This window comes from Tenrec ecaudatus, chromosome 11 (assembly GCF_050624435.1).
Source record: "Tenrec ecaudatus isolate mTenEca1 chromosome 11, mTenEca1.hap1, whole genome shotgun sequence".
In the NCBI taxonomy this organism is placed as follows: Eukaryota; Metazoa; Chordata; class Mammalia; order Afrosoricida; family Tenrecidae; genus Tenrec; species Tenrec ecaudatus.
The window spans coordinates 55,661,395-55,673,486 of NC_134540.1; the positions used below are offsets into that span (position 1 = coordinate 55,661,395).

The window sequence follows — 12,092 nt, forward strand, 5'->3', positions numbered from 1 at the left end:
CCCCCTCCCACTCCTATGCTCCTGGTAGTTCTATTCATATTTTTAAGGAAACACAACATCATTTTCTGAAGTGCCCTTACAATTCTGCAAGCCCATGAGCAATGTATGAGTGTTCCAATTTCCACATATCTGCTCCAACATTTGTTATTATCTATTTTTTGTTTTCATTTTGTTATAATTGCCAGTGTGAGTTGTAAGCTCATCTTTGTTTTAATTTGTATTTCTTTTATAGCTAATGATCATGAGAATTTCTACTAATTATTGTTGGCCACCTGGATGTCATCTTTAGTAAATTATCGATTTATTTGTTTACCCATTTTTTGATTGGATTGTTTGTGTTTTTATTGAAATGCTGCAAATTCTATAGATTTTCAAGATTGTTCCCTTATGCAGTTGCACAGTTTTTTTTTCTGTCTGTGGGTTCTCTTTTTACTCCATTTACTAAGTTTTTCATGTAAATTTTAATGTTTACTTTTAGGAGAACTTGGTCCTCTTTTTGTCATCTGTATTGTAGGTGTTAATCATTATGTTTCATGATGTGTTTGTGCCTTGTATTAGGGCCCTTAAGTTTGTCTCTATTTTTTCACTGATGATCATTATAGGTTGAGGGTTTATATTTAAGTATTTATTCATGTTGAGTTATTTTACATGCTATGAAGTATGGGTCCTGTTTCATTCGTCTGCATGCCAAAATATGATTGTTCTAGCACCATTTGTTGAAAAGACTATCACTTTACCATTTAATGCATTTAAGTCTTTCATTAAAGTAAGTTGACTATAGGAGCTTAGTTTTATTTCTGGGTTGTCTGTTCTGATCCATTGATCTACACATTTATCGGTGTACCAATAAATAGCTGTCTCTTAATCCACATACAGATTCCTCATGTGTAAAATTACTGTTCTGGAATTCTAATTCTTCTCCAGGCTACCCAATGTGTATTATGATCCTCATTGTTAAATGATTTTGTATAGCCAATGAAACACAAGTAATCTCTTTCTTGTTTTCTCTACTTTCAACCAAGATTCCTTTGACATCAGCAATGATATCCCTTTTCCATATCCTCTTCTGAATCCAGCCGGAACGTCTGGAAACTCCCAGTCAATGTCCGGCTGTAACGATTGCCCAATTTAGAGTAAGCACCAATTCTAAACAGTTTTTCAGAATATAGAGAAGAACATAACGCTATCAAACTCATATTGTGAGGAAAGTATAACCCTGGTTTCAAAACCAAGCAAAGATATCACAGAATAGAAAACAAGAGCCCAATATCCCTTAGGAACATAGCTGCTGAATACTTTCAAAGAAATTCACAATATTCTATTCACAATAGAATTCCGAAAAACACTGCTGAAATTTCTTAAAATTTACCAAACTAAAACAAAAGGCTGAATGATACAAAAGGGGGAGTATTTTGGCGGAGTCTGTTCTGTCAGTTGGCATTTTAAACAAAGGAAACACGTCCTATTACTGCCATACTGGTAAGTGAGCAAGAGCCACATGCGGCAGTGTATTAAGACATTCCTCCAGTCCTCTCAAATGAGTCCAGATGGGGATGCGATGAGGGAGAAAACTGATAGAAAAACAGTGCTATAGACAGCATAACAAACAATACATTTAGATACTTTAAATTAAAAAGGCAAGAGGCAACCTTTAAGCAGCAAGTGTTCAATAAGAAGTATGCTGAAGAGGGGAGTACACAAAACGTTGAGTAAGAAGAAGTCAGCAGGATGGTGAGGGCCTCAAAGTACATATGGTGTCGTTCTAGGAGGAACACATTCTACATCCGCAACTGCCTGAAATAACTGGTTCTCTTCAGGTACATCTTTAAGGCCACGATCAAGGTCACATTTCCACAGCGATAGCAGGAATTAGGAGAAGACCGTACTGTTGCCAGCTTCTGATCAAATGTGTAGCCTTCGTACACAAACTCCTCTGCAGATGAGTGTTAAGTTGTTGATATGAACCAAGTCGTTTGTGACCTTCACTCCAAAAAGCCAGTCTAATCTTCAGGGGCTGGTTGTCCAAGCATCAGCATGTTCAGGATCTGACCAAACCAGGTCACAAACACTCCTTGATGAGGAATTTCCCGATTCTGTTCAATTGTTCAAATTGTTTTGATATCAGGAGATAAACCACTATGAACACACAAAACCTGCTCATCTATTAAAGCTGCTGCTGTAAGGATGTAATAGACTTTGGTACAGTGTCTCCAGGCATTAGCATTTCTGTATTTGCTTTGGCACTCATCATAAAATCCATGCACCTGTGCTGTTGGTCTAATTTCATGATTTCCTCATAAAAGTGTAATACCATAAGGCTGTTTAGCCTTTAGTGCAAGAAAATAAGCGACAGTCTCTAAACTATAGTAACCTGTGGCTTCAAAATCACCCATAAATATGTCATTTGTGTCAGGAACCTGACCTCCAGTTCTGAATAGTCCTCAAAGATCATAACATCTATGTCTTCACACACTGTTACTGGTAATTATACTGGCTGAACATTAGACTCATCCAAGAGGAGGTCACAAATAGAGTCACATGGTCAGAAACCAGGCAATAACGCCAAATGCCATGAAGATCACAGGCTGTTTGGTGGAAAGTCTTGTGGATCCACTGGTGGTGGTAGCATCTCCAGGGCTCTGGCTGCCATCAGCGTGGCTCTCTTTGTGGCTTGTCAGCAGGAAAGTGAAGCAGAGCCAAAATGTTTTTTAAGTGCATCATGAACAAATGATATTTACACTAGGTATGCTAGGCTTGTTTAATATTAGATAAACTATCAATCTAATTCATCATATAAATAAAAGAAAAACACCATATCATTATAGCATTTGATGCTGAAAGGAATTTGACAAAACCCAGGATTTATTCTTGAGGAAAACACTCAATAAAATTGGAATAGTGGGGAAATCTCGCAATATAATAAAGGCCAAATATACAACGCATTCCTCTCCTGAATGGAAACCAGAGTTGTCTTTACCACACCCTCATTTAATTTAACCCTGGAAATTAGTTGTCATGTGTCCATTTTGAGACATGCTAAGTGTGGAGAGTAGAATTTCTCCCTAGTGTTTTTAAAGCCCATAATCTTTCAAAAGTAGATCACCTGCTCTGTCTTCCAAAATTAATCGATATGTTTGAACCGGCAACTTTTATGTTAGTTGTTCTGTTCTCAACTGTTGGTGCGAATTAGGGGCTTTGTTTTTTGATATGTCTATACATGATAAAATGTACTCTAATCACACATGGTCAAACCAAGGTCATTCCAACCCATAATGACTCTACAGCAGAGTAGGCCTTGTCCATAGGGGTGCTCAAACTTCTAATCTTTATGGAAACAGGCTGCTGCCTTTCTTCCAATTAGCAGTTGGAGGGTTTGAACCACTAATATAATTATCAGCTGAACACTTCCACCACTCTGCCACCCACCAGGGCTCTTTATATTAATAAAATATCAAATAAACAGACCATATTTTATATAAATATCTATATATTAATATTACAAACAGTGGAACCCTGATTTGTTATTTTCAAAAGTCAACATTTTTCATATGCCAATGCATATACCAATATGAATGCCAAATCATATACCACTGTTGTTACAATGTAGCTTTTTAAAATTACTTTTTTTCTGTCCAAAGCATTTACTGTTACCAGAATTAAGCTAAACTATTGAAAACTTATCTTAAGGTATATAATTCCCAAACCAAAAACAATCAAGAGTGAACTGAAATGCATGCCCATACTGCAAAATACAAAGTGAATGTGTGAAGTGCTAGAAATTAGTAAGAAATGATCCTATGACAAAAAACATAAGAACAAAATTTTTTTATATTTTATTACTTTCATAAATCTTAAATGAAACATAATTTTGGGAATCAAGGTTATTTTAACAAATAGAAATCAGAAGAAATTGTGTTTTAAAGATAGATCATTTTGTTCTTATCACTATCCTCCTCCTCATCTGAATCCTCAATCCTTCAAAACCCCACTCCCCATCATCAATGAAATATTGCAGTCACCTGCAGATACTCTTCTGTGACCTTTAACCACTGCATTACCATTCCCACATGTGGCCCCTGATGTTCAACATTGGTAGTCTGATACACCATTGCATGCACTCTGAAGCTATGAAATATGGTTTCTGAGGCTTCCCCGCAAAACAAGCCACCAACTCGCAGACTTCTGTAAATGCTGCCTGCTTTACTCACTCCGATGGGACGAACTCGTGAATCCCAGATGATATCTGCACATCCTGCACTCTTCTCACTGAAAACTGGAATGGGTGGATGATTGCTCTATTCGGAAACAATCGCATGCAATAAGGCTGACACCTATAACTGCTCTATAAGTAGTGTTAACATGATTTTGAACTTTTTGTGTGTGAGCAGCAGTGGCATTTAATATTAGTAGATTTGTTTGGAAAAGAGGAGACCCGGTTGTACTCTCTGGTGAGTTAAAGACTGGTAATCATGAGGTAGGCATTTTAAATGCACCAGCCACACAGCTCAGTGGGAGCAATACGAGCTGCCCAGTCCTGTACAGTTGTATGGTCTCAGAAACCCCATGCAGGGTTAATCAGAGGCAGCACCTTCTGGATGGCAGTGGGTTCTTTGAAAAGAAACCCCTTAGCCAGGATCAATAACATTTATCTCCCCGTCCTTTTAGAAGATTATAGTTATCCTGCTCTTGTTATTCGTTCTAACAACGAAACTGTTAGGCAGTTCTCACGGTGTGCAAAGAACCGCAGTGAAGCAAGTCCTCTTTGATTCAGTGGTCATGATGGATATAAGGACACAGTTTTTGTTTTATTTTGTTTGTTTTGGGTACCCGAAGCAGCTGGTCTGGCGGCTAGAAGGTTGAAAGCACCTTGCCCACATTATTTTTGTTCATTGCCATGACACTAAGTCCAGAGAGCTCTTTGGAAACACACTTGCAAAAGTTGACCATCTTTTGCCTCTAGTTATCTGGAAGTTGCTGGTCTTCAGTGGTTCTCATTCTCACCAAAAAATAAAAACCCCAAAATTTATTTTCAAGATTTTATAAATCCAGGTGAAAACTTTCTTGAATTCAGAGATTCTAGATTATTTTGATCCGAATTACAACTGCAGAGGCAGCTTGATTATTTCCTCTGTGAAAAAAATCAACTCATTCAAATTATTCTCTAATGCAGGTCATTTTGCTGGGGACCATGCACTGTGCATTTTTGCAGACTCCTGTTTTTAATTCCCCTTCATTTTTTCTCTCTTCAATACTGTACTTCAAACTTCCTCAAGGCAGTTCTGTAACGTGTTTCTTCTACTTTCTCAATGACTTTCAATTTGAAGTCTGCAGTTTAGAACTTGCTTTTAATTCCTGAAATGATACTGAGATTTACAGTTAGACATAGTCGAAACAATCAAACCTACAGAGCTTGATGGTTTCTCTTTAAATGATATGATAGTTTTCACATGTATTCTTATTCCTCCAAATAAAAGTTAGTCAGCAATATAGGATTAGAGAGGAATCAACAACAAAAAGGGATGGAGGCAGTGAAGACGCTGGATAAGTATGAGTTAAAGTCACTAACAGTAAATACAGTCACATGGACATATTTGCATTAATAATAATCTGAGGAAATGGCAAGATAGTTATGTATGTTAAACCAGAGTAGGAGGGTGAGATGGTTAAGGTTTATTGTGCCATCCTAGCAGAGAAACACATGTGGGATTTATTGAAGGACAGACAGAAATGGGTCAGTGAGCCCCACCTTTCTTGTTTTCAGTCTATCGCTCTTTGATGGTAGGACCAGGGTGCAGCTGCCTTAGCCAGTTCCCTGCTTCAGCTGGCAAGGTTCACTTCCTGTGAGACATCCCTCAGTAGAAGCCACTGGGACCTACCTACCCTGATGCAGTCCTGAGTGCTGGAGCAGTTGCATGGAGACCCCTGCCAGCGCGGAGATGCTTACACACTCACTAATTTGGCTTTCCCCCAGCATTCGGCAACATTGCGTGTTTTGTTAGATTGAGGAGGACTTTGTAGATTGGTGTCAGACATAGGGGCTAATGTTGGATTTATGGGGTTGGACAGAACTGGGTTGAGATGCTTTCCTAATCTATAATTACCCTGTATATAAAATACTCTCTTATATACATATGAGTTTCTGTGGATTTGTTTCTCAATATACCTGGGATAACACAGAGGAAGAATTGGAGTATATTCATACAGATGTATAAATTTGGCAGAAATTATATATGTATGAATATATAATGTTGCTAAAATTTATCCATAGATTTAGTGGAGTATACAGAGCAAAGTTTTGAAACCACATTAAATATAACCTGTTACCTAAAGAGAATGGTTCACTGGGCCTGAGAAGTCAGTGGAATAACACAGTCTACAAAGACATTGTTCTACATCCTCCTTTGTTGAGTAGCAACTAAGGCCTTAAAAGCTTATAGGCAGATATTTAAGATGTGGCTATGGGTCTATGTGATAGGTAATAAGAGAGACACCAATTGATGTCACATTGAAATAATTAGTTCAATGGGCCATATGAACATCAGTCTTTATAACTGAGGCCAAAAACACTAGATGGTACCCACCTACCATTACCAATTGTTCTGAACTAGATCACATTAAAATTGCCTGGAAAAGGTGGGAGGAAAAAAATGTATTACAAAACCAAAAAAATCAATGAGGAGACAAGACTGGTTGGATCGAGATAGGTGAAATCTTTGAGATTATGGCCTTAGTCACCCTTCCCTTCATGTCTGGAACTGAACTCATGCCCAGGCCTCAGTTTTCAGTGAACAATAGACAGATTAATAAAGGGAACAACACTTTATAATGGAGGGTTAATCTGGGTAGATTAGAGAAACACATTCATAAACACGCATATATGTATAAGAGAGAATTTTATATAAAGGGTAATTGTACATTAAGAAAGCATCCCAACTCAGTCCAGTCCAAGCTCGTAAGTCTGATATTAGCCCATATGTCCACTACCAATCTAAAAATTCCTCTTCAGAGTCATGAAACACATGCAATGATGCTGAATGCAGGATGATCACAGACCAGTGGGTAGAAGATCTTGCAGATCTAGTGGCATTATAAGTATCTCAGTGCTGGCAGGGGTTTCCATGGGGCTCCTCCAAGTCCAGGGTTCTGGCTGCATCAGGGTCAGTCCATGTGGCTTCTCCAGCGCAGGGCACTAGTGTAGTTCCATGTGTCTTGTCAGATAAAATGTCTCCCGGGGAGTGAGCACAGAGAGAGAAGTGTCTCCCACCTCCAAGGAGGAAACGTGCTGGAATTCCCAGAATTCTCAGGAGAAATCCATGCCTACACAGAGGCCTCATTGGCTATGATGTGATTGACAGAATAGACCCCACCCCTTCACTCTTAATCTTCTCAAGTTCCAAATTGACACCAGATTATGTAACTAGCACATGACCCATTTCAGATCAAGGAGCAGGATTTGCTGAAGGACAGAGGTTCAAAGGATTAGAGTAGAAGGAGGAATGGAGGTGGGAAACAGAGAAGTGTGAAGCTGAATAGTGTTACATTGAGGGGATTCAATGGATGAGACAAAGCAAAATATTTATGAATTATTTAATGCAAAATAATGATGTGCTATGTTACCCTTCATCCATTTTACAATAAAAAATCTTACAAGAGAGAACTGAAATATGACTGCAGCATTTACGCTAATGGAGATTGGATTGCGATTCCCATTGCTAGCTGCTTGATGATATTTACCAGTGCAAGCTTTGCTTTTCATGTTTCCAATTGATAGTATGTAATTGATGGACAGGCTTCGGTAATTTCAACAATATAATTGATGACTCAAAAGTGACCTTGTAGATGCCATTTCCAATTCTTAGCAATCCTATGTACACCTTAAAACACAAGTAAACAAATTAAAAAAACACTTAAAGAATTAAAAAAAACACTTCTATATTCTGCAGCAATGCTCAGAATTGTTTATATGTGTGAGCTCATTGTTGCATGATGTTTTAGGCTGGGTTCTCTAGAGAAGCAAAACCAATGATATTTATAGAGTTATAGAGATGGAAAATTGTATTTCAAGAAAATGGCTCAACCAATTGCACAAGAGGGCAAGTCCAGGTCCAGGCAGGTTCCAAGTCCATGGATTAGCTGTTAGACCGGAGGTTTCTCCTGATACGAGTAATAGTGGCGGCTGAAGAACCCAAGATTGGCAGGAAGGCAGCCGGCTGGTAGTGGCAGATGCAGATGAATCAGAGTTAGCAGATCGGGTTTGTGGCTCCCGTTTCAAGTAAACTTGAGGTTGGTAGGTCAAATGGCAGGTCACTGGCAGCTTGTAGGATTGGCAGGCAATTTGGCAGGCTGTTGGCATAAGTCCAAAGAACCAGAAACTGAGAAGCCAGATGCCTGATTCAGACACAGCAAAAAGCAAGCAAGCTTTTCCACAGTGTTCACTTCGCTGAGAAAATTTGTTTTCAGTTGGGAACATCATGGCTGTGGCCTGAGGAAGACTGCTGAATCCCACATCCATTTCATTATAATTTATTGACTGCTTCTGAAGTATCCCACTGTGGATTTGATTACACGGAGTTAGGTTAAGCCTGAGGAATCATTTGGTCTTAACTGATAAACCACTGCAAATCCTTGCCCAGACAAGTTGATCTGAAACCTGACAAGATGTCTTGTCCCTCCTGATAGCATGTCCAGAGTGCGGTGCATGAAGTCATGCGATCGTCACGGCCGTGGAGCAGCCCGGCTGTACTTCTTCCAGGACAGAGACAGTCTTTCCTCTTGCAGGCCCTGGCATAGTCGATATTCGTCCTCAACATCGTATTAGAATAAATCAAGCCTTCTCTCTTATTCATTTCGTGTTTTCCCGCTTTCATGGACACACAAGGCCATTGAAAAATACTATGACTTAAGCAAAGCGAACCTTAGTGCTTAAAGTGACATCTTTATCCTTTAATCCTTTAAAAATGCTCTTTGCAGCAAATTTGCCTAAATGAAATATGTAATTTGATTTCCAGACTATGCTTCCAAGAGTGTTGATGGTGATTGCAAATAAAATAAAATGGGCGACAAGTGTAATGTTTTCAACATCTATTGGTGGAGCTGTGCACTGGTCCAGTTATGGAGATGACGTCTTTTCATTGTAGTACTACTTCATACTGAAGGCTGTATTATTTGCCTGTCAAGTAAGTGCTTCAAGGTCTCTTTACATTCAGGAAGCAAGACTGGGTCGTCTCCTTGTCAGAAGTTTTCAAGAGCCTTCCTCAATTTCTTTTCTTTTCTTTTTAACTCTTTGAAACTACCCCATGTGCTACCCAAACATTAAAATCTGATTCAGTGCTAACTTTCCTCCCTTAGGGGCCACTCCGACCAGCTAAAATGTAGTGAGAAAGGAAGCTAGAGTGTTTCCCAGGTTGCTCTGCTTTCTTTTCTTTCTTTCCCCATTTCCTTCTTTTTCTTCATTTGTAGAAAATGATACACAAGCAGAAAGGGGAGAGGGGTGGCATACAAAACACAGCTTCACAGTCCAACATCAGACAGTGTCAGGATCCCAGGAAGCCCCCCATTTACTCAGTGCTTTCTTTCTTTCTATTTCTCTCACCTCCCTTCTTTTCCCAATCCCTTCCCCCTCTCTACCCCTGGCCTTGGTATAACTTTCAAAGCCTGCTTCTTTTTGTGTGAAAACCATGTTTCGTACTGTTGGTGAGATAATACCTACATAGTATATATCTTTATGAGATTCATTAACTTTGCTGAACATAATGTGTCTCACATTAATCTATGTTTAAGTGTGTGACAATTTTTCCTTTGTTTTTGTTAGAGATACAAAATATTGCATTTTAGGTATTTACCCGAGCTTATTTATCCCTTCCTTGACAGATGGACCTTTTGGGCTGTTTTCATAATTTTATTATTATAGATAAATTTACTACAATAAACATGAGGATGTAAAATCTGCAATTTGTTTTTTATTTCTTTGGGGTATATATTGAGCAGAGAAATTGCAGAAGTTTAAAATATTCTGGAAACAAATGAGAACAATAATACAACATATGAAAACTCTGGGACACAGTAAAAGCAGTTCAGAGGGCAATTTATAGCAATATGCACATATTTTTAAAAAATGAATTACAATAAACACCTTTAACACAATACTTGGGCAAATTTTATTTTAGAAGAATTAATAATCAGACAGGCCCAAGGAGTTGGAGATTAAACTTATCCCAAATGTCTCCTCTTCCAAGATACTATTCTGCTCCATCTGTCCCTCCCTTAAGCATATTCTCTCAGGTTCCTGGGTTCTTCTATTTGTTTCAACAAACCATAGAAACACAGAATTTTATGGAAATGCCTCACAGGGTTGTGGCTGCTGTGTCTGTCCCTGAGCTGAGGGTCATGCTCAGCAGAGCTAAATGCGGAGATAAAAATAAAATAAAACTCCAATCACACTGCCATAGAGTCAGTTGTGACTTAAAATGACCCTGTAGGCCAGGATAGAACTGCCCCTGTGGATTTCCAAATCTGTAACTCTTTATGGGAGTAACAAGCCTCCTCTTTCTCCCAATGAGCAGCTGGTAATTTCAAACTGCTGACCCTGAGGGTGGCAGTAGATGGCGGTTTCAACTGCTGACCTTGAGAGTCCAGAAGCACTAGCCAAAAAATGTGCAAAAGTCACAGCAGGTCTTGTTGATTCTACCAAAGCTCATGCATAAAATAAAAGTTTGGCTTTTTGGGTGATGTGCAGAAGAACTATACTGTGTCACCATCCAAGGAAAAGAAAGGATGGCATCTTAAGTCATACCCTTTAGTAAAGGAGTCTTGAAGGGAGCCCAAGGAAGGAAAACATTTGGCTCAGTTCACACCCACTAATAAAGTAGATCTTAAGGCCACCTCTATCCTGTCCATAGTAGAGAATGCTCTCCAAATGGTATTATAGCCTGAAACATAGACTCTAGAATTATAATATATCTCAGACTTAAAGATAGAACTGCCATAGTAATTAACTACACCCAACACCTGTATCAATTAGAACAAGACCAGACCAACAAAATTCAGCCACCAGAAAAATAAAAAACAATAAAAATTAGAGCAGAAACAAATGAATCAGAAAACTATATATATAAGTTTGTGTGTGTATACACACACACACACACACACACACACACACACACACACACACACACACACACACACACACACACACACACACAAAGGCAGGTAGGTTCTTTGAACGGATTAACAAAATTGATAACCCACTGACAAACCAAGGCAAGAAAAGGCAGGAAAAAAAGTAAATATAAAACGCCATGAGTCGACACACACCATGCAGAGCTGGTCAGAGTTAGCTGCTGCAACTCTCTCGGGACCTTGCACTCGGCCATGTGCATACTCAACCGGGAACTAGGAAGTGCCCCCTCAACTGGCTAGGGGCGCAGACGTGCCTGCGTCTACCAATCACCGGCAGTCTTCTTCCGCTGGCGAGGGGCGTGGACATGCTTGAATTCCCCAATCACCAGCAGTCTTCCTCAGATGCGCCGGTGCCTGCCAATCCCTGACCACCTTCTAGACACGGGCCCAAGGCCAGCCCAACCGCATGTGTCCAGGGGATAAAAGGATCGTTCCATTAGCCCGGAGATGGGACAGCTCCAGGCCGGACATTGCAGACTGTGGGACTTTGCCCAGGTGAGTTTTTACCCCTAAATAAAGCCTGTTTGCTTAAAAAAAAAAATGACATAAGTCTCTAAGGCCTTTTTTTCCCCATCGAGTCCAGTTCTTCAGATGTTTTTTACAACATATAGAATGAATCCAGAACCCCCAAACCAAACTTACTGCCATAGAGTCAATGCACACCCAGAGCAAGCCTAGAGGACAGAGGAGAACTGCCCCCAATGAGTTTCTGAAAGGGTAACTCTCTAGGGGAGTAAAAAAGCGCTTACTCATGGTGGTTTGGAACTGATGATCCTGCAGTTAGAAGACCATCAAGTAACCACTACACAACCTCGCATCCTCCCCAGATTGAGTAAATCCGGGAAGTGACACAATCTTGATACATCTTTCCTGCTTTTTACACAAGTAAAAGTTATGGAGTTTTGTTTATGTCA

At 39.5% G+C, this 12,092-nt stretch overlaps 1 pseudogene; it reads right to left on the reverse strand.

Annotated features, from left to right (window-relative positions):
- Nucleotides 1-1,740: 1,740 nt before the first annotated feature.
- LOC142460927 (serine/threonine-protein phosphatase 6 catalytic subunit pseudogene) lies at nucleotides 1,741-2,539 on the reverse strand (annotated as a pseudogene).
- Between the last annotated feature and the right edge of the window lie 9,553 nt (nucleotides 2,540-12,092).